Source organism: Stegodyphus dumicola, chromosome 8 (genome assembly GCF_044657685.1).
Source record: "Stegodyphus dumicola isolate Sdum_Otavi_A_Nest chromosome 8, ASM4465768v1".
In the NCBI taxonomy this organism is placed as follows: Eukaryota; Metazoa; Arthropoda; class Arachnida; order Araneae; family Eresidae; genus Stegodyphus; species Stegodyphus dumicola.
In genome coordinates, this window is record NC_140775.1 from 56,710,754 (window position 1) to 56,732,898 (window position 22,145).

At 30.7% G+C, this 22,145-nt stretch overlaps 1 long non-coding RNA gene across 1 annotated transcript in view; it reads left to right on the plus strand.

The window, feature by feature from the left end:
- Window positions 1-1,727: 1,727 nt before the first annotated feature.
- Window positions 1,728-22,145, plus strand: part of LOC146995854 (uncharacterized) — a 110,650-nt gene continuing 90,232 nt past the window's right edge. The window contains exon 1 of the long non-coding RNA XR_015042843.1: window positions 1,728-2,224. This is a non-coding gene — a long non-coding RNA (uncharacterized LOC146995854). The remainder of the gene's footprint in view (window positions 2,225-22,145) is intronic.

Here is a 22,145-nt window from a genome sequence, read left to right on the forward strand (position 1 = left end):
TTTGTGAGACCTAATAAGCATTGCGCAAATCCGACCCACGCGTTATTGAAACTGTTAGTTTCTTCACCTGTAATGTTATATACTATTGAAGTTTTAGGTCATTAACTTTAATTTTTAAAGTCAAGTAAACGTTTATATTGTTAAAAAAAAAAAAATGCATCGAAACGTTTTTGTTTCTTTGTCTGTATTATCTTGTCTTTTTCTATTTTCAGATACATTATGTAAGAATATTTGGTAATTGTAAAATTATTATAATAAGTTAAAAAAAATATCAAATTTGATAACATTTTTGGAGACCCCCTACTACATGTCCCGCGACCCCATTGGAGTTGCGACCCACAGTTTAAGAAACTCTAATTTAAACTATGCAATTTGAGCCATCGCAAGCTTCATTCCAAAGAAAAAAAAAAAAAAAACCGTTGCTTCAAATTCCTGGCCAACTGTTTTTTCGTACTTTAGAAATTTCACCACCAGAATCTTTCTAAAATTTTTGGAACGTTTTATTTCATTACAGTTCTAAGAATTTATTACACGTACATCTTAGTACAGCACGAATATTGATTTGCCTGATACTTAGAACTTTTAACTTTTAATTGATGACCAACAGACTCGACGGTCACCACTGATTTACGGTTTAATTTTATTTTAATAATCTGTTTAAATTTATTGCACTATCCAGTGAAGTATGTGCTGTTTGTTGATGACGGTCAACTTTAGAAATCTCTCTACTTTTTATCAATGCTCATTACAAGCAACCGTAAACCCATAATGTAATGTCTTGAAAGTCACAGGAATTTTTTTTTTTTTTTCCCTTGTTTAATTTTCAAGTTAGAAACGTGCTTAGAGGAGCCCTTTCAAAATTTGTGAACTATTGTGTTATGATTACCTTGCAATCACGTTACATGCATGCGACTTGATAAGTGTTTCATTGCATGAAGCATAAATCTTTTAATTTTCCTTTCACGAGGCCTTGCCAATGGCCCATCCTTAAGGAGTTACCCTTTGAGAAAGATCTTTAATTTATGTTTAAAATTTAATCAATCTGTAGTAATTGCTTAACCTTTAAACTAAGCGATTTAAAAGTAAATAGCTTACGCCTTGATAATTTTTGTACCATACACCACGTCAAAGAAACCATACACCAAGTCAAATATACCACATACCAAGTCAAAGAAAGCACCGGCGACTTTCGATTTAATTTAATTTTAATAATCGATCTAGATATACTGCGCCATCACATATCCATAATCGCTGAACGCTGATCAATGGTGAAAAACAAACTTAATTTTAATAATGTATTTAAATGATATAATTTTGAACACATTTTAATTGCAGTATGACATTCGGATAATTTTTATGAACATTTTCAACATTATTTTAATTAATAAAAGTATTTCTCGAGCCATATATTACATCTGCTACAATTTTTTTAAACGCACTTCTTTTTTCTTTTTTATTTGTAGATACTTTACAATTATTCTCATGCTTCAATCTTTGAGGCCCCCCCTCCAAAAAAAAAGCGACTGGCAAACATTACACACGATTAGAAGTTAATATTGCTGTAAACTTGATTTTTGAACGGATAATATGCTAGAAAGCTAAATAAAGGTTTTTTTAAAAGTATCGAAATAAAAAGTAAGAAAACCAAAAGAGCTATTTTCAATAGGGCTAACGAAACATTTTTTGGTGAACACTTCTTTGAAAATTTTCGAAGTATACGTACATTTTCCACTGACTCTTTCTTTTTTCAGCCTCTAAAGAATCATTGTCGAAATACAGTGATTTCTTTCATGAGATGTGGTCAGACTTGCTGTTCGAAAGGGCGGTCATTTGCTCGACGCCGGATTTATCACCTCGTCATGATCTCCGCGTGAGCTCTCGATCACGGCACGCGCAACGGTCACGATCCTCTGTGGAATGACAAAAGATCGGTTAGCATCAAAGGCAGGAGCTCCTCAGTGGCCACGAGCAGCTTGACATGGGGGCGGACGAGGCCTAGCACAATCGTCCTTCCCGGTCCTTGTTCTGGTCACGTACACTGAGGCACGTGGTCAGAGAAACGGAAGAAAGAAAATGTCTTTGAACGTGATCCTACCCTTTCACCTGTTATTGTTTTGTTGCCTATTTCTGAAATCCTGACACGTAATGGAAGAATGCGAATGTTTCCAAAGGTGTCCGGAGGCATGAAAGTTACAGTGCTGAGAATTTCTGGATACTCCTGAAGGTACGTTCATCTTATAAAAATGTATATCGTGAAATTCCGATGAAGTCAATGCCATTAGTGTTATAAGCTGTAAAGTGATCCAATAACTTTCTGAAGACAAACACCTCCTTATTGTGATATAAAATTATATTAAACTAAGTAAAAAAATAAAGAAAGAAGACTTGAAATCTGACTTTTTAGATTACAGTACTTTGCCTGACGGCTAATAAAAACTTACATTTTTTGCAGTATTAAACGTGAGATTAAAAGATTGAAATTGAATTTACTTTAATAGTAAGAAATGTTTTGCTAAACATGTATGTGATGTGTAAGCTAAAAAGTAAAATTCGAAGATTATAACGCTTAGTTGGCAAACATATTATCAGGTGACTGGTAATCTATGAAAAACGAAGTACGTCATATTTATAAATGCGACTATTATGGTGCATAGTCACTAGACGTGTTGACAATACCTCTTAGTTTAACAAGTTGCGATTTTCCTTCTACAGTGACAACAATAATATCTGCATCCGGGTGTTTAAAAAAAGAAGCTATTTTAACAACCATCTTCGCAGATTCTTTGCTTAAACCTTTACTGAAAAGTTTGGTATTATTTAGGAATTAGAAAAAATCGATATAATTTTATTCAAACGTCCACACTTTATATCGTTTAGAATTGAATAAAACTTTGTCTATTTCGGGGGAAACAGACATAGGTCTCTTTTTCTTTTCAAGGAAAAATAAAAATTGATAAATTTTTTCAAAATATGCCTTAAGTCTTCTATTTCATTCGTGACCAATTGTTGGCCATTATGCGAGTTTTATTTTCATTTCGAATTCTAATATAACTGAATATTCTAAAACTGGATGGAAACAGACAAAGGCTATTGGATAAAAGCATGGATGGAAAAATAATTCTAGGATCGCAAAGCTGCTAAGTTGCTATTGCAATTGTCTCCTTTATTTAATCATCTAAGAAAGGATAACAAAAAAGTGGCATTGCTTAAAAACTCATTTCACAGCAATAGCTGTTACGAATCAAAGATAAGGAAACTTATAGAGACATTAGGTATTTTTTGGAAGCAGGCAAGATGAAAAATTAGTAACGCCTTCGCCGGATTTCGAGCCACGAACCTCTGTAATACGCGGCTGGCGTGCAGACCACCACACCACGAAGCATGCCAAGAAGGTGGGAGAAATACCTTATAACCTAAAATCGGAATTACTCTAAATACTAAATGCTTTTATAAAAATGTATAAAAAACCTGGTGTAGACCCACCTACGATTTTCTTGTATGGCCTATTAAATTATACCCCCTTTCTTTTCTGCACTTTAATTAAACTTATTCACTCAAATTTTTCTAATTTAATGAACCGATCCCTCAGTGCAAGTTGAAAATTTCATCAAAAATTGAAAATATTGGAGTTAAAATTCCCTCGATTTGTTATACGGAAGTAAATTTTTTTGTAATTTTATTTTTTCATGATGAGTATAAAATTTTCTGAATATAAATATAGAAACCGAAGGAGCTGATTAAAAGTTAGATTTCGCTATTTGTTTAAATTTAAAAAAAAAAAAAATTAACTTATCCAAAACATGAATATTTTTGTCATTTAAAACACTTCTGTAATTTGAAGGATGTGATTAAGCGATTAACGATTGAGAAACTTAAGGCCGGGTAAGGGGGTGGGTATTTATGAATACTATTGGTATAGCCGATTGCAATAAAAAAGAGAGGTGCTCAACAACATGTTAGAGCAGTCCCATATATAAAATTTCAACTTTCTATAGCTAATCCTTTTTGAGTTATGCGAGACACATACGTACACTGCGCAAAAAAAAGGGGGGTTCGGGAGCAGTTCTACATCTCCCGCTGGTCCGATTGACTAAATTCAAATTACATATTTCAAATCAAGCCCAGTATTTCATGTTTCAAAAGCGCGACATAGGATATACATTAGATTTATATATAGCATTGCTATAACACAGGAATTTTGCAAATGACTTTTGCAGTTTGGCAACTGAGGAAGATGCTTCTCTAGTTAAACCATCGAAACTAGTCCTGGAAAATTTACAAATAAAACGCTGATTTTGTTGTTTAATTTTTAAAATAATACGTTTACTATTTGGCAATGCTATTTTTATTTCATACTTTTTCGATTTACAAATTTTTGGTTAGCAGACTCTACGATTTGAAAGCGAGCAGTGGCAACGCTTTTTGAAATAAAGAAGATATTTATCTTCAGCGCTCGAGACTATTGCTATTCGGAAAAATTAGTGCCAAAATGAGCGTTTTCAGTGTTTTTAATTAATCGGCTAATTAAAGTAGTACGAAGATGAGAACGGTCAAAACGGCTTCCCACAAATTTTTGGAATCTAGGAGTACCTCTCTCGAAACTCAACTCCCCGCCGTTCCGGAGGTGATAATGCCACAAACAAACAAAGAGATAGACGCGCACAGATTTTTGTTAGTTTGGATTATATTAGTCGCAGCTAGCAACTTCGCATACAGTGCATTAAATTAATAGTTTTCATTCATTTTATTTTTAGTATACAGAGCTTATAAATATTGCTTTGGCAACAGCCCACTCATCTGAAGCACTTGCCCGCTAGTACACTATAAAAACTGTATTAAAATAATGAAATAGGTGTATTCGTTTCTCCTGTATGTTGCTAGACCAGAATGCTTTCTTTCTACGATTTAAAATCCGAATATCAATAAACATGAAGTAATTAGCAGCTGTCTTAATTATATTTTTCATTCATTCTACAGACAATAAGAGAGACCCATAACTTAAATATATATTTTTACTTCGAATAACTGTTTGAAAATAAAATTGTTGTAATTATGAAATTTGTAAACAGGAAAATCTGAACGTAGTGCATTGTGCTCAGAAAGAAAGAAAAAAAATCCTTCGCCGATAATTGGAAACATAAACATAATTGGAAAATTGAATAATAGACAACTTTTTAGAAATCAGCGAAGACATAGGTCCAAAAAATAAACTTCGTGATGATGTAATTGCCACAATAAAGAGAAGTCAACATGAGAAAGAAAAAAAAAAAAAAAAAAAAAAAACACGCATCCAATCATTGAAGGAGTTTCAAAAATCTAGATCCAATGAGGAAAACGATATGAAGAAAGTCAAGCATTGTAAATACGCATTGCCATTTTCCAGCAACAAAAAAGAACACTAAAAACATTTCCTCATTAGAGCTCTTCTTCTTAGGTACAAAAGGCAATAAAGTTTGTTATTATTACTATGACAGCATTCTTCTCTACCTTAGAGATCTTATATTACTAGCTTAGGGAACAGTTTATGTCACTGCGTTCTACTATTCGCTACTTTGTTTGAAGCATCTGTTAAAAATAATAAGTGTTCGAATTGTTCTTTGATGCAGAGAATTCTTAAAGACGCTCTTTTTTTTGTTTCTTTTTTCAGTATCAGGCTTCGCCCTTAGGCAAGCATTTAAGTTCCTGCTTTTGTTGCATAGAGGGACGCAAAGCAAGTCTATTATCAATTGCTGCTTTAATTAAGGGTTTTTATTCTTTCCAGATGTATCAAAAAGAAAAATTTTTTTAATGTAAATTTCAAGTACGAAGATGAAGAAATGACATACAGGGGCAAATCATCGTAGGAACAAGGCAATTTCCGAGTAAGCAAGCATTGCAACAAAATGAAAGTGTATTGAAAAGTTTGTCTTCGGAAACGAATGAATGCAGGCCCTTGAGATTAGCAGGGATAATTCTTCATTTCAAAAGTCAAATTCAAGATGAAAGAAAAAAAGAGCACATGCAGTGCAAAAAACGAAACATCCAAAAAAAGTATCAAACCATTTTAAATTCGATTAAGTTTTTAAAGTGGAGTGACTAGGAATAATTTTTCTGTCCGTAAAATATTTAAAAACAACATATCTTTAGAATTTCCGACAGACAGAACGGAAATTTTATCCCCAGTACAGTCTCGTGTACTGGAGACAATTTTTTTTCCTTCGTACTGTGTTGCCATTGCTTGCTTTGAAATCGTTGAGTTTGCTAATCAAAAATTTTTCAATATTTGACAAAATATGAAATAGATAATAAAACAAATTACAAATTCTAAACCCGGGCTTCCAGGTGCTCATATTCGGGTGGAGGACTGCTTGAAATTTGATGGTCCTAGGTACCGTTGTTTTTTCGCAATGGTAGAAACATGCATACATTCATACAGATTCTGCATTATTTAATTTCTTTAAATATAATAAAGGGCGATAATGTTTGGTGGCAACAATTTTAAAAGTAATATAGCGCTTTTAATGATTCAACGCAAAATGCCGTTCCGAAACTAATAGCCTTTCTGGGCAAACGCCCGTTTGGGATAAAAATTTCAAACCGAATGGAAATTTAATATTAAAACTTTTGCTTCTTTAAACGATTAGCCCACGTATTTATTAATTAGGATATTTTACCTTCGGAGTCTGGAAAATTCCTGTCCTAAGCGACAGCTGTAATTTTTATATAATTCAACGTCTATACGAGGTGGAACGATCTATAATGGTGCAAAAGTTCTTCTTTCTAATTATACACAAATTTATACGTAAAAGTATGGAAGCTGAATATTTGATATTTAAAAAAAAATCAAAATTAAAGACATGAGAAATTACGTGAAACTTTTAGAAACATTATGTGACATTAAATTTTCTGTTTGAGTTGTATAAATGTTAAAAGCGGCAGAAAATATATTTAATTTTAAAAAAAATGACAAGAGGAATGTTATGAAATGTCCGGAAGCAATTTTTGAAAAGTACCGTGCTTTCTTGCGTTACTATACACACAATAAATAATCATGTAAGTATTCAATAGTTATTAAATCATTTCTTTAAAATTTCAACAAACATCCAAGAAACTCCTCTAGTTGTATCTCTTATTAGGTTTGTTTTAATTAAGTGTGAAACCCTTTAACAAAACATCTACAAATGTCTAAGAAACGCATTTAAAGACGTGTCAAGCATACAGGGATATATCAACGGGGGGGGGGCGGTGTAACAGAACATATCATAACGGTTAAATGGTGCACCTAAGATGCATAGTAGTTTCTATTTATAATCACTCTGCATAAATAACGTTAATAAAGGATAATTTGTTTCTGAGTATGTAAATGAATAACTACAAAGGTAAACAACAGTTAAGCACCTTAAAGGTGGTATATTTAAAGACAAATTTCGGAAATCAAATCTATATAAACTATAAATCTCCCTTTCACATAGAACTGCCAGATTAATTTTCTAATTTAAAATCAAGCAATAGTAATAAAACGTCAGTAATATGACAAAGTCAAAAGTATTTTTGACTCATATATCACACATCAAAAGCGCCTCATGGCAACCTGAATTAAATTCGAACGCATTCAACTTCTTGCCTTTGCCGTAACATTATTGGTATTATTACGATTTACGTGTTACGCCCTAAGGCACCCCCACGGAAGGAACGGATGCCTTCGTGGAGGTCTTTTTAAGGGGAAACTGGCTCGTATTAACACCTTACGTATGGTGGAAAGCACGAAAACGCCCATCCAGCCAGTTCGTCGGATGCGAACCTCGGACCGAATTAGTTGTTCAGGGATTTTACCGCTTGGCCGCTGGGGGGCCTTAGCTGTAACCTGGAGAGCAAGAAAGAATATTTAACTGCGGCTTCAATTAATCAAATAAAAATATCAGCGGCTAAAAGCAATTTTTTTCTTCTATTTTTTTGTCGAATTTGCGTAATTATGAATCACATACCGAAATTTCGGAAGATGGAGACAATTTAGATTCTATATTTTGATACTGTTATCATTATTATAGATGATATTTGTAAATATAATATAATATAATATAATATACTTTGCTAGTTCTCCATTTTGAAGGTAATGCTGTTTTACTAAAGGATCAAAAGGAAGCCTTTATTAAGATTAAGGAAAAATATGTAATAATTTTACGCTATTTTCAAATAAGTAATTTTCATATTTGGAACAACCAAGAAAAAGGCAAATGAATTATGTAACGCTAAGAATTCTGCATGAAAAAAGTGACGGATTTCTGGATTTTTTCTTAATTATTACCGATATGGCAAATCTATATTCATATGAAAATGGTTTATTAACCCACCTGAGCAATTAATATGGATCCGTACTTTTACTGACCGTTTTATTTTTCAAATAACTAGCCGCTGGGGTAGCCAGCCATCTAAAATAGTTATGTAAAAAGAAAAAAATGCATAATTCTTTTAATAAATTCAGCCAGTTTAATTTAATTCCAGCTAGTAATTATTAATAAAAAAAGTGCAGGAACTGCCTTTATCGCTTTTAAATTGTTTAGTTTGTTAACCAATAGCAGGCAGATTAAATTTGAAATAAAATTAAGCATATTTTGCTTCTTGAAATGGCAACAAATCGGTGAGTGGAAGATAAAAGAAATTTTATATCGGATACTGATAACACATTTCTTTTAAATAGTTGAATTCTTTTGTTAAATTTCAAAGGCAGTACACTTTGCCGTGACACATTTCTTTTAAATCACCGAGTTTTCTGATCAAATTTGAAACGACGCTTTGCCGAGAGGGAAGATATAGCTTTTAAATCGTCGAGTTTAATTAAAATGTCATTAAATGCGTAGAAAATAAGAAATAAATTTAAAAAAAAAAAAAAAAAAAGAAATTCAAAATTCGGCTTCGAAGTGCGCATGTTTGCGTGAAGGATTACGTGAGTTCAAAATTTGGTGGCGCCACGGTTCTTTTGCAGTGCGAGGAACTCACATGCATACGTACATACATGGAACAGTTGTGTACAGGTAATAAAAAGCGTAATCATCAGAAGTGTGAGTCTGATAGCAGCCTAAGCCAGTGGTCTCAAACTCAAATGGCGTGCGGGCCAGATGCACGATCTGAAAGTAGCTTACGCGCCTCAACAATAATAATAACAGAAAATAAGGATTTTTTTTTCTAACAAAACAAAATTTTTTAACCAAATTAAATGAAAAGTTACCCCGTATTTGTTAAAACAGACGTATAAAAATGACGCACAGGAAAAATTCAAATTTACGCTTATTTTCTGCCAGAAATATAAAGGTTGGTATCTGCAAGGAATTTATGTTGATCGCAGTTTACAATTCAAAAGTACTGACAGCTAAATATTAAAATTCTCGGAGTGATGTTTATTCAAATAATTGTAATATTTAAATTTAAATTAATTTAAAGTAAAAAATTAAATAACTTATGCTTATATTAATTATTAATTATTGACTTAATTATTAGAATTATTAGAAAACTTCACAAGAGAGAGAAAACATGCGAATAAATAATGACAACCTCTTTCTTTTGTTTATTACATTTTTCTATCACGCGCGCATACAAAACACATATTCTTATGTAAATAATTATAAACTTCTACTTTTCTTACTACATCTTTTAGCTATATCACCTCTTGGCATTACGATTTTCATAAAGTGGAAAATCACCAGAAAATATCACAAATTAGAGATAATTGCAAATTCATCACAAACTGCGATAATCATCAGCAGACTGGTTCTTTTTCTAGACTTTCTTAATTTTTAGCTACAGGGAAAAAAAAAGGAAAAGAAGAGAGCTATTCACATTTAACGTACTTCCAAACAAAGCTACCATTTTTATTTGCAAAAATTCGTAGGTGAGGATATTTATCTTTTACAAGTGCTAATAAAATTTAATCAAATTTGTATCTTCAGATTTTTGAATGAGATTTATGTCACAGTGTAAATTATAATTACCTCCGTTTCTAGATTTTCCGACGCGTTACTGACATTGGTTTTTGGTAATGAAAGCAGTGTAACTATTAAAATCTTATTTTTTTTTCAAATTCTTGTCATAATAATGCTCATTAATTTACGAAAAATGTATTCGTGGGAAGCATAAAATTGTTTAAGGGGTTTTATAAGCTGTTCCTCCAAACGTTAAAAATTTGAACCGTTTAAGACATTTTCTTTTCGGTTATTATTATTTGATTTACGAAAATTAAATAATTTATTTACACTGCTTTTTTTTTTAGCCCAAAGGGCTATTAGTTTCAAAACGGCATATTGCGTCATTTCATTTTCTGCGTTGGTTCATTTTTGTTGCCAGTTTAACTTTTCAAACTGTTGCCATAAAATACTATCGCAATGTATTATATTTAAAGAAACTAAACAATGAAGAATTGCATGAATGCATGAATGTTTCTTGCACTGTGAAAAAACAACGGCACCTAGAGCCATCAAATTTTGAATAACGTAGTCCTCCAACCTAACATGGGCACTTGGAAGCCCGAATTTGTTTTATTATCTATTTCAAATTTTGTAAAACTTTAACGAATTTTTGATTAACAAACTCAACAATTTCAAAGCAAGCAACGCCCACATTGTACGGGGGAGGAAATTAGCTCTGTGTATCGTAAATTTTAAAGATATGTTGTTTTGCTGTTTTTTTAAATATTTTGTGATACTGCTGTTGAACTGCATTTTATATGGTTTAAGTGCGAAGAACATGATATTTAATAAATAAAGGTAACACACAAAAGGTTAAAAAAAAAAAACGCCCTTTTGGTTGTAATATAAAATCTGAAAGCTTTTAGATTTCCTCTCCCCCCCCCGAGGAAACAAACAATGAAAATTTTCAACGTTATGAAAAAGATTGTTTTCATTGATTAAAGCGGGAAAGAAATATTTAATTGGGTTTCTTAATAAAGTGCAAAAAGTCGAAAAACATAAACACATAATAACGGTTATAAATTAGATAATTATTTAATAACAATTTTATATAACTATGTAATTATAAATTACGTAGCTACGCTATTTCTTTTTCTTAGTTATTTAAATTTAAATTAAAAGTCCTTTGAATCTTTCCGAAAAAATCAGTTTGTTTCATTGAAAGCGAAAAGCTCACCAGAAGGCGCTTGCGTGACACGAACACAAATATTTCGCCGTAACAAAAGACGAGGGGATTTAACTCACCTTTATCGTTGACAGGTCCATGGGTCTGCTATTATAAAGCCCGGATAAAAGAAATGTAAGGGAAGAAGACAAGAAATTGCAGTGCTTAGAAAGCGACAGAAATTTTTTTTAACCTCTCTTTCATAATGCAGACTTCTCTTTTTTCCCCCTTTCTTTTATTTATTTTTTAATCTGGCGGTCATGAACAAAGAACGTGGCTCGCGCCAACTGGAAAAGCAGCACGAGAATCAGACAGTAATTGCATTTGGAACTTGGCAATGAACTGTGATTAGCAGTTTTTCTGTCTAACGAAAACATTCAAAAGAAGATGAAAAAATTAGACAGAGGCATGAGGCTTTGTAAGCTGGTTCAAAGTTAGTTCCTTCTTAATCCTATTTTCGCAAGTTGCCTTTGGACATTGTTGCAAAGAATGCATTGCTAATGAGCGAAAATCATACAAAGGGTGAATTTGTTCTTTAGTTGTGATAAATGACAGTTAGTATGTACTAAGATCTCGGCTTCCTCCCTTTTTGTAATTATTACTATTATCATTATTTCGTTAGATTAAACATGGCTGCATAATAATCAGTATATCAAATTTAACTTAATCAAAAGAATTTGAGTTTCTCATGACAAAAATATTTTTCTTGACCATTTACTTGTTTAATTTTTGTCATTTGTTTAAGTGAATTTTAAGATTGATATCTCTGAAGAACAGTGGTCAATTTGTAATTCAAGAGAAGTGTTCATCAAGGAGGCAAACCAGTTTATCCATTTTTTATTGACACTATTGAATCAAATAATGGATTTTTTTTTATTTGGAAATGCAAAATATGAAAGGAATCACAGTCAAAAGCTACTGTGTATAATTTTATATTAGATTTCATGGGCATTGGTTATGAATGTGAGGTGAGAAGATAAAATACCATTTTTATGTAAACGCGTAATAGAAAACTGAAGGGTAATAACACGCCATAATAGTCTTTATTGAAGTTTGTAATAAATGCTGATCTGTCTAAGCTTTCAAGAGTAGGTTTTCCATCTTTAGAAGTTCTATTTCCTCAATGAGTTACGTCAAAGACGTCATTTAAATAACACATTCGATCATGAATATTAAATAAATGAAATTTTTATATTTGCGAAACGGAATGAAACAATAACTCTTCGAATCTTAAGTCTTTATCAACAAATTCTGGAAAAAGTTCCAGTAAGAAGGAATTATCTGAAAAGGAAATTTACGGGTCAGCCAAAGTAAAGGCAAGGTTTAATGGAATTTTATAATTCTTAATTTCTGGTTCAAATAAAGATATATTTCCACGTCGTCTCATTGTAAGAATCTTTAATTTTAGAGTAGCATTCGAACTTTATATCTTCTAGACTACGAATTCCCAACGGGGCAGATAGGACTCTGGTGATCGGAGTTTTAAAGTGGGTTATCCACTAGGGAATCAATAGCCAAATATGCACAGGCAAGTGCTTTGCATAATAAAGATCCCATTCATTATAAAAATTATTAACATTATAAAATTGATAATTAATTATTTATTGATACAAAACTGTGTATCATGCAGTAAGGATGAAATCGTATAAAATAAATATAAGAGAAAATACAAAAAGAAATTATTTAATTTATTTCAAAAATCAACAATGTGTTTTTTAAACATAAATATTTTTATACAAAAAGGTCAATGTAAAAAGATAAAATGCAGCAGCACAAGAAAACATTACGAAAAGGCTACAAAGAATGCAAAAGTTCTTCATAAAATATATTGTTGTTTATAAGGCGCTAGTAAAATTTAGAACACTTTAATGTTCGCTTTTTGAAATAGAAATTTCCGCTTTTCTTCACTGAACTCTGAATATGATGGCATGGCTCGTAGAACAGTTAAACTGTAATATGCTCGTATTTGATCTGGATATTATGATGTAGGAAGAGTTGATTGCATTGCAGGAAAATGTTCAAAGATAAAGTTTATTCACAACATATATACACTAAGTTGTCTGGGAGAAATATCGCAAAATAAAAGTTGTTACCGAACAATGTTATTCATTTTCCCGTCTTGTTACCTAGCAGAACTAAGCTTTTATCAAGTGAATACTTAAGAGGCTGAATATTTTTATGATTTAAGAATTAATTTAAGCAATTTTATTCCCAAAATTAAAAAAACTGGCGTGTCCTTCACACTAATTCAAATCGAATTTTTATATAATTAGAATCTAATTTTGTTTCTAAAAACTTGATTATACTTCTAAAATTATTATTAATAACAATAACACAACCCACATAGCACAAAAACATCCTTGGGATATCCCAAGGATGTTGCTCGCGGGATATGCGCACATCCTCAGGACATCCCGCGAACCTCCTAAACACCTCCTCCCGAGTGCTTAATGTCACATCCCGGGATATCCTCAGGACATCCTAACCAAGTCCCATCGACAGCGTGCGGGATGTTATTAGGATATGAACTCCTACTAACTACATCCTCAGGACATCCCACAAACCTCCTAAGCCACATCCCATTATATCCTAAAAACATCCTATCTATGTCCCATCGACAGCATATGGGATGTTATTAGGATTTAAAGTCCTACTTACTACATCCTCAGGACATCCCGTAATATCCCAATTTCCTCCTAAACTCATCCTCCTGAGCGCTTAATGTCACATCCTAGGACATCCTATCTACGTCCCACCGACAGTGTATGGGATGTTATCAGGATTTGAAACACTAGTTACAATATCCCTTTAACCTCTTAAATACATACTCTCAACTGTTTAGTGTCACTTCCCAGTATATATACAGAGGAAAATTCCAGTGAAAGTATGTGAAGGTGTGATGATCTAAAACCTACTTTTTTTACACAGATAGTCTCAAATCCTTCTCCTATGGTTACTATGGAAAAATCAGAAATGTTGAAAATATTTATACAACTTATTTTGTTTTTAAATCTGAATTTGTGAATATATTAAAACTGAGCAAGGAAATTAAAATGAATTATTAATACAAAATATTAAAACTGAAAATTTTGCTTTTATTTTTAAGATATTAAAAATCTTTTGATCATTTTTAAACATCCAATAGCCCCCAAATTGAATTATTCATAATTAAATTGTTTTACAAAATCAGTTTCTAATTTCAGTTAATTTGTATTAAAAATTGAATAATAAAATTAGCCATTTAATAATCTTTACATAAATGAATCATCTTTCTTTAAAACATGTAAGGAATTTATAGTGTTTTGATGACACTGTTGGGAAATTGTTAAAAGGAATAAATTGTATTTTTAAAACTAAATCAATTCCTAGCCTCAGAATAAATATGTTTTCGTAACATGAGAATGCTGCAGGCTTTTTTATATATTTAATATTTAGTTGTAAAAATTCGACATTATGCTAACAATTCTTTATATCATTCAAAAGGTAACTCAAGAAGCTCTTCTAAAATTCTATCTTTCTGCTCACACAATTAAAAAAAAAATCTGAAAGGCCTCAGATTTTAGCAGTCACTCAAAGAGGCTAAAAGTTTATGAATGCATAGATTATCAATACAGATGGGGCAGTGGAAATAGCAAAACATTTTATAAGATACTGACACCAGAAAGTTATATATCTTTTATATATTTGAAAAATGAAGAAATATATCATGTAATTATGTAGAAATATTAAAATGTTTTCAATTAGATATATCATGAATTAAATGCATTTTAAATCAATCAGATTAAAAATTAAAAAAAGCATTGTTAAGAACTGTGTGTAATGCTTTTAAATAGCTTGGCTTGTTAGTCAATAATATATTAGATTTTAAAGATAAATATGTTAAATTTTGCCAAATGGCAAGACTTGAATGAAAAGCGAAACAAGTTTACGACTGACAATATGAAGTCACATTTCAAAACTAATACCCCTTTTAGATTAAAAAAAAAAGTTCTGAAAATAATTTGCAATGGTTCATTGGTATTATTTTATGCAAAATTCAGTAAAATGAAATTTACCCGTTGAAATCAGCACCAAATTAAACTTTGTAAATTCTAGCGCATGTTAAAGGTTGTCTCATCCAGAATTTTATTACTAACCATTCATTTCAGAGCAAAATAAAACAGTAATTGCCATTTATATGACAATCAATATCCAAAATTTAAATCTGCATTTTACGCAACATAGAAAAACTTCAAAAGATCTACTGTTTACCATGCAATTAAGGCATTTTATTCTGCAATCAACTCTACCAATTATTAATTCCATTAAGTATATTAAGTTTACTCTTTCTGCTCAATATATGCTATGTAAAATTTTCCATAAATTTATTAATTCATTTTATTTTGAGGTGAACTTTTATTCAACTCTCAATGTCAACGAGAACGTTTAGTTCATTTTTTATTCGGTCTCAAAAGAGAAATCAAAATACGTGGATTTATGTATGTGTATTTATGAATCAAAATACATGAGAAATCACAGTGAGAAAAGCACTGCTACCTTAAATTGTGATTATATATAACAAATGCAGTGAATTATAGTTAAAAAATGGTGAAAATATTTATATTTCTGAACTATTTCATATATAACATTTTCAGTTTCGCATATGTGGCAATTTAAGAACTTTTTTACGTATACCAATTTTTTGAAATATCTGCAAATTTTTGTATCTTCAAGGAAAGCTTATTCTTTCACCTTTAGTATATAAGCAATGGTAATTTACCAGATAAAATTACTTAATGGGGAATACAGAAAAATATCTAACCACTTACCTTTGTGACTTCATCTGCAGAGAGACTAAAAAAGCAGTTCAGCTAAATCTGCTATAATAAATATTTATAATAATGCTAAATTATGCAATATCTATTAATATGACAAATTTTTGTAAAGCTATTTATTTGGATGAAAAATAAACACATTCAGAAATTTATGGCACTATATTATGATTAACAGAGGAAAAACACTTTTCAAAATTCAAAATAGTTTTTATTAATCCAATTTATCACATTTTATTTGAATTCATGAAAAACAATCTTATATCCATGTATTCTTATGTATATAAGAACTCTTGATAAATTGGATCTCTGTCATTGCCTTTCACAGCACCTAAAATAAAAAAACACTCACAATTACTATATGTGAATATAATTCATAATTAAATTTAAACAAATGACTATTACAATGCAAATTAAAGGAAGCATTTAAAATATTTTAACATTTAATACCTATAAACAGAGTAGCAATTATCTGATTTTTTGATTATAGTAAAATAAACATGGGGAATGCCTTTTAAAATTTTTTATGTCAGAAAATAAACTCAAACCACCAGCTGAACATATGAGCAGTTTTATCAATCAGCCACTGGTAGGTAACCTGGATACTGAATCAACATATAAAGTTGCCAAGATAAAGAGAGAAACAAAATTATGATAATCACATCTTACCTATTCATAAAACTATTTTAAATTTAATGTGTAGGCAAGTCCAAAAAGAGTGAGAATGAATTTATTTTGCAACACAAAGTAAAGTCTTTCAGGAGCAAAAAAAACTTGTCTCATGAGATTGGCAAGTAAAAAATAATTAACTGCATCTGGTAACATTTATCTGACAACACATAAGTAATTGATAGCTACGTGCAGAAAATAAAATCTGATCAGGGGCGTAGCTAGAGGGGGGAAGGAGGGGCATCTGTCCCCGGGCACAGAATCCAAGGGGCGTCAAACTGATGTTACGACATTTTAGAATTAAATGTTTTCCATCCTTGGCAAGCAGTAGGGGGTGCGAAATCTTCAGTTGTCCCTGAGCACTGAAAACCCTAGCTATGATTCTGAATCTGATCATGTTAATGCAATTTTAAACTTTTGAATTTAACCGCAGAAATTTACCAAAGAAGTACTTGTAACAGTAGTAAATGAAGATGTGGCTAATCTTTACTATATGGTACACCTTGGTTTCTGTCTGAAAAAAAATCGCAAAGTGGTTGTTTGTGAAATGTGGAAGCCCATTGTGTCAAATAAGTTTTTCGGTAACCCTAATGTTGATAATGTTGGTGAAAGTAGCCTTTAGGAAAAAAAAAAAAAAACTTTTTTTTTTGTCAATAAAAAGGAGTTATTTCAAATATTGCCAACGTGTTGTGATAAATTTAGTTTTGAGCTACTTTTTTTAATAGTAAACCTTTTGTACGGTCCCAGGTTTTTGGTTCTTACCATTCTTTTCAATTGCTGTGTTTGGTTGTACAGAAGTGGTATGGTCTTGTATTTTGAACATGCTATTTATTATTTTGGTGTGGGTACCATCGTTTGAGTATGTCTGAGGTAACTAAGAGACGAAAAATTGAATTGAATTGCTTACCTGGAGGATGGTGGTGGGAAGCCTAAACATATGCATGTGAAAAAAAAGGTACGTGGAAAAAATGACGTTTCATTTATTTTTTTGTCTCTGTGTGTTAATTTTTGTTAGAAGATTTGTTGTTTAATGTTTTTATGTTAGGAAATATGTATTTTTGGTAACTTATTCCTCTCTGTTAGTGTATTTTTGGTTGTCTGTATGTTAAGACAGTGGTGAATTTTTTCTGGTAACTATGATATTTTTAACTTTCTGATTTTCTTAAAGTGAAAATAGATCAATGTGTACATGGACAAAGTTAAGGCAGTGCACAATGCCCAGTTTGTGCAGTTCATTTTAATAGGTCGATGTGTACATGGACACAGAGTTTGTGTATGTCTTTGACTTCTTATTTTGGTTTTGTGTAGCGGCCACCTTGAAATTGGTGCCGATCCTCTCAGGTGACGATCTTGATATAAAAAAAAGAAACGATTCGCCAAGGGTTACAGTAGAGTAAATTTTTACCAAAGATGTTGTACCATAATCATCATTTCAGTGGTTTAAACACTAGTGGAGCAGTATGCAGAGATGAAGATTTGAGTTTTGTTTACACAGCATGATGGTTTAGGCACTCCAGCCATTACAGTGAACAAAATTATAATAAACATAGCCACAATAATTGCCTATAAATATTGATGTATAACACTGCATTAACTAATATATTTCTTATGCTAGTATATACAGAATCCTTAATCGAAGGGAAAATCAGAAGACTGTGCATGCATTTTCCTTTAACTGAAACATGGATTTGACCATACAAATCTCAGTCTTACGGGACATGCCACACTATGCAGATAGACAGTAAAAAGTGCTTGCATTGTTTTTATTTGTTAGAGGTATGAAATAAATATACTTCTAGATTTTAATTTTTTCTTTTCTTGTTTTACATTTGGATTACCTATCAAAAAGTAAGGAATTTTGATATTATTACAATATCGGAGTTAAAATAATTATTGGACATGTTAAAGTAATGAAAATTTTAAATTAGGTTAAAAAGTAACCCTTAATGTGGCATATTTTTGAATTAAACTCTATCGACATTAAAAACAACAAAACGTCCCTCTTTATTAAGGACTTTAATTAACTAATTTTAAATACAGAGCTATGAATGAATTTTTTCCCTTGCATGTTATAATAACTGAAACAAAATTACTCTGATACAGTCAAAATTCCTAAATAGTACATAAAATTTACTTTAGCAATTTAAAGAGATGAGACACACTGAACACATGAATAAATTTCTATCAAAGAATAATTTATTAAATTTGGCCCATTCCATAGTAAACTTTAACCATTAGATTACATTATTACACCATGTTATCAGTTTGAAAAGCAAGTCATATGCCAGATCTTGGATGTAAAAGAAATGCACAAAATAATATACAGATTATTGAAAAATGATGTATACCAATGTTTATAGATATTATTAAATGTAACAGAAAATTTACTGTCATAACCACATTTTTAAGTGAAATGTATTATTTTAACATTTTACAATATTTAAGGTATGGCATTAAATGCAACATTATGTGCCTGGATATAAGTTAGTAAATTAAAAAAATAATAATAATAATAATCAAAGAATGAATGTCATGAAAAATTTCAAAAACAAGCAGAATTTAATTTAGAAGACCTTTAGACACTTATGATAAATAAATTTGAGAATTCTTCACCCAAAATTAAATTATAATTAACTAAAACCAGTTTGACTGACCTTCTACAAAATCCTTCAGCTGCAATTTTTTCTAGCTTGAAAACCAAATTCTTCTCCACATGGTAATAACATCTTAACCAGTAAAATTCCTGCAGAAAGTTTGATAACACAGTAATAGAATTAATAGAATAGAAAAATTAACACAAAAGTATAGAACATCATTTAAACTTAACATTATTACAAATTTTGGTGCTTTCTGACTATCTGCAAAGCTGTGAAAATTGGCAAAATGGTTAGTTTATGGTTCATATCTACTGCTCTGTTCCCAAGTAGTAATTCAACTAAGCACTTTATAAGAAACAAGAAATTTTAGGATGCACACACACAAAAATATATACATTGGGTCAATATTCCCATATTTTTCATCCAATGGAATACTATTCAGAAATAAAGATTAAATATAAAGCATGTAAATACACGTGTGTGGTATGCATATTCATAGTTTTCTATTATCGTGTGCATACTCTTGCTGTTTTAGCATAAGTTGAAGCTGTGAGGGCAGATGATAAGAAAGTATCAGAATTTTTCATGTATAAGAAAAGATTGCCCTGACAATAGTATCTCAATTGTTTAGCACTGACATTTACATAGCGCATTAGAAATATATAGTAATATATGTATAATAAAAAGATAATTGCATATTATTAATTCATTTTTTTAAATGCCAAACTTTAACAATTCTTTCACATATAATTAAACAGAATTCTTTCACATGAATATCTAAAATCCATTCTTAACTAAAGAATAAATAATAAAACCATGTAAATTTCTATCAAGCCCATCATTTCTGAAATGTCTACTTCTGAAAGTTCCCAGCATTTCTCAATATATTATTAAATTACTAAACTAAGCTTTGATGATCGTCATGTTTGCTAATGTGGCAATATCTTTCACACTTCTTTGTTACCACAAGTAACAAGTAGGCTTCAATAAATCTTTAACTGTTACATGCTACTTTTGTCTAAAATTTGTACAAATAATAAAATTAAATGAGCTCTTTATAATATACTCAAAGAAATAATTTTGTATGAAAATTTGTATGTTATATATTGGCCTGATTAATGATTCAGGAAATAATTCGGGTTTTCAAAGTGCTTCCAATAATTCAAATTTCAGCTTGTGTCAAAATAAAATCTATAACACAAAGATTTCCTTATGAACAATGCATTTTAACATTATTCAATCACTGGCAATCACACAGTACTGATTGCTTCAATAAACATTACTGTAACTGTGTTATTTAAAAAACTGTAATGTTTTAATTATTTCCTTAATTAAAACATTACAGTCTTTTCCTCCTTCTAACACCAAAAGAAAACCCAGATAAGAAATATAAAAATATCAGTAAAAATAAATTATATTATTGAATGACACTTTACATTAATTACACTTATGCATATATTATTTTATTATAAATTATTTCAAAATCAAAGAAGAGAAGGAGGAGAAACTTTAATATTGACATTTCTAAAATGATATAAACATTAATCATTTAGCACAATTTGTTATTTCAGGCAAAAAGAATTCACTTTTCTGGATAGCATTTATATTTCCATCTCACTTTCAATGAAACATTAAGAGAAATGCATATAATTTAAACACCAGTTTATTTTATTTATCAGACAGATTATGTCAACTCGAAAAAACCTATCAGTAAAATTCGGTAGTAATAATTCTGAATGTTAGGCAACTTGCAAGATTCAAGAAAAATTATCAATACTTTTACTATAATGACAATACTACAGTAACATGAACATAAAATTAAACTGCATATAACTATAAAATAAGCCAGCATATAATAATGGTGCATTGGTTTCTAAAACAATGGGCTTGATGAAAAAATACATGTATTATGGTAGCTATTCATATTCTTCAGCTTTCCTAATATTCTCATGTTCACTTTACATAACTAAAGTATCTAAAATACAATAAAAATGCAAACAATATTTATGAGAAAATGATAAAAGCATTCATAAGCATTTGATTGAATGACCATATTTTGTCTTCCTGCAAGTCGAATCTTAAAATGATATGCAGTTTGAAAAATGCTTAATCCTTTTATAAAATATTCAAAAAAGATTAAAAAAAGGTACTGTTCTGTTATCAGGACCGGGTTCAGAAATGTATTTATGTATGCTTGTATATTTGTATGTTTATGTGTCTACATATACACATCTATGCACATACTTACGAACACAGGTTCATACATTTCCGATTCTGGTCCCAATAACAGAACAGTACCCCCAAAAAACTTGAATTACAAACTAGATTAAGATAATGTTTCAACCATACATATTTTGGACAAAACAATGCAAACTCTTATTTTTATACAATTGTTCAAACTATTTAACATAAATTTATTGCTGCAATAAAATAATAAGCAATCTGATCACACATATTATTTTGAAACTGAATGCATAAACTAAAAAAAAATTCAGTCATAAACATTTGGATAGCAGGGCAAATTAGATATTTGAAAAGACAGCCAGCCATTGAGATACACGTAATTCACGACAGAATGGTAACAATTCATAAAGCTGTGAAACATTTAACTGTCAAAATGACATAAATAACATAAATTTGAAAAGCAAAAAAAGTAAACAAGTATTGCAACTGAACTTACCTTTCATGCAACAAAATATATCCATACAAGTTAACCTCATGGCGCAGCCATTTTGGATTTCGTTTCAAATCAGACAGATGTTTACGGATTTGCGGAAGAATACGAGGAACTAGTAGTTTGCCGGATACAATGTGAAATGACGCGAAAGAATATAGTTCTGTAGAACTTCCTACATTATTCCGTAATAAACAGTACTATTTCCTAATTTTTTCTTTATCTAATTAATTAATTAATAGGGAAATAGTTAAATAACGCCGAATTCATTTTTAATGAAATGTAAAATTT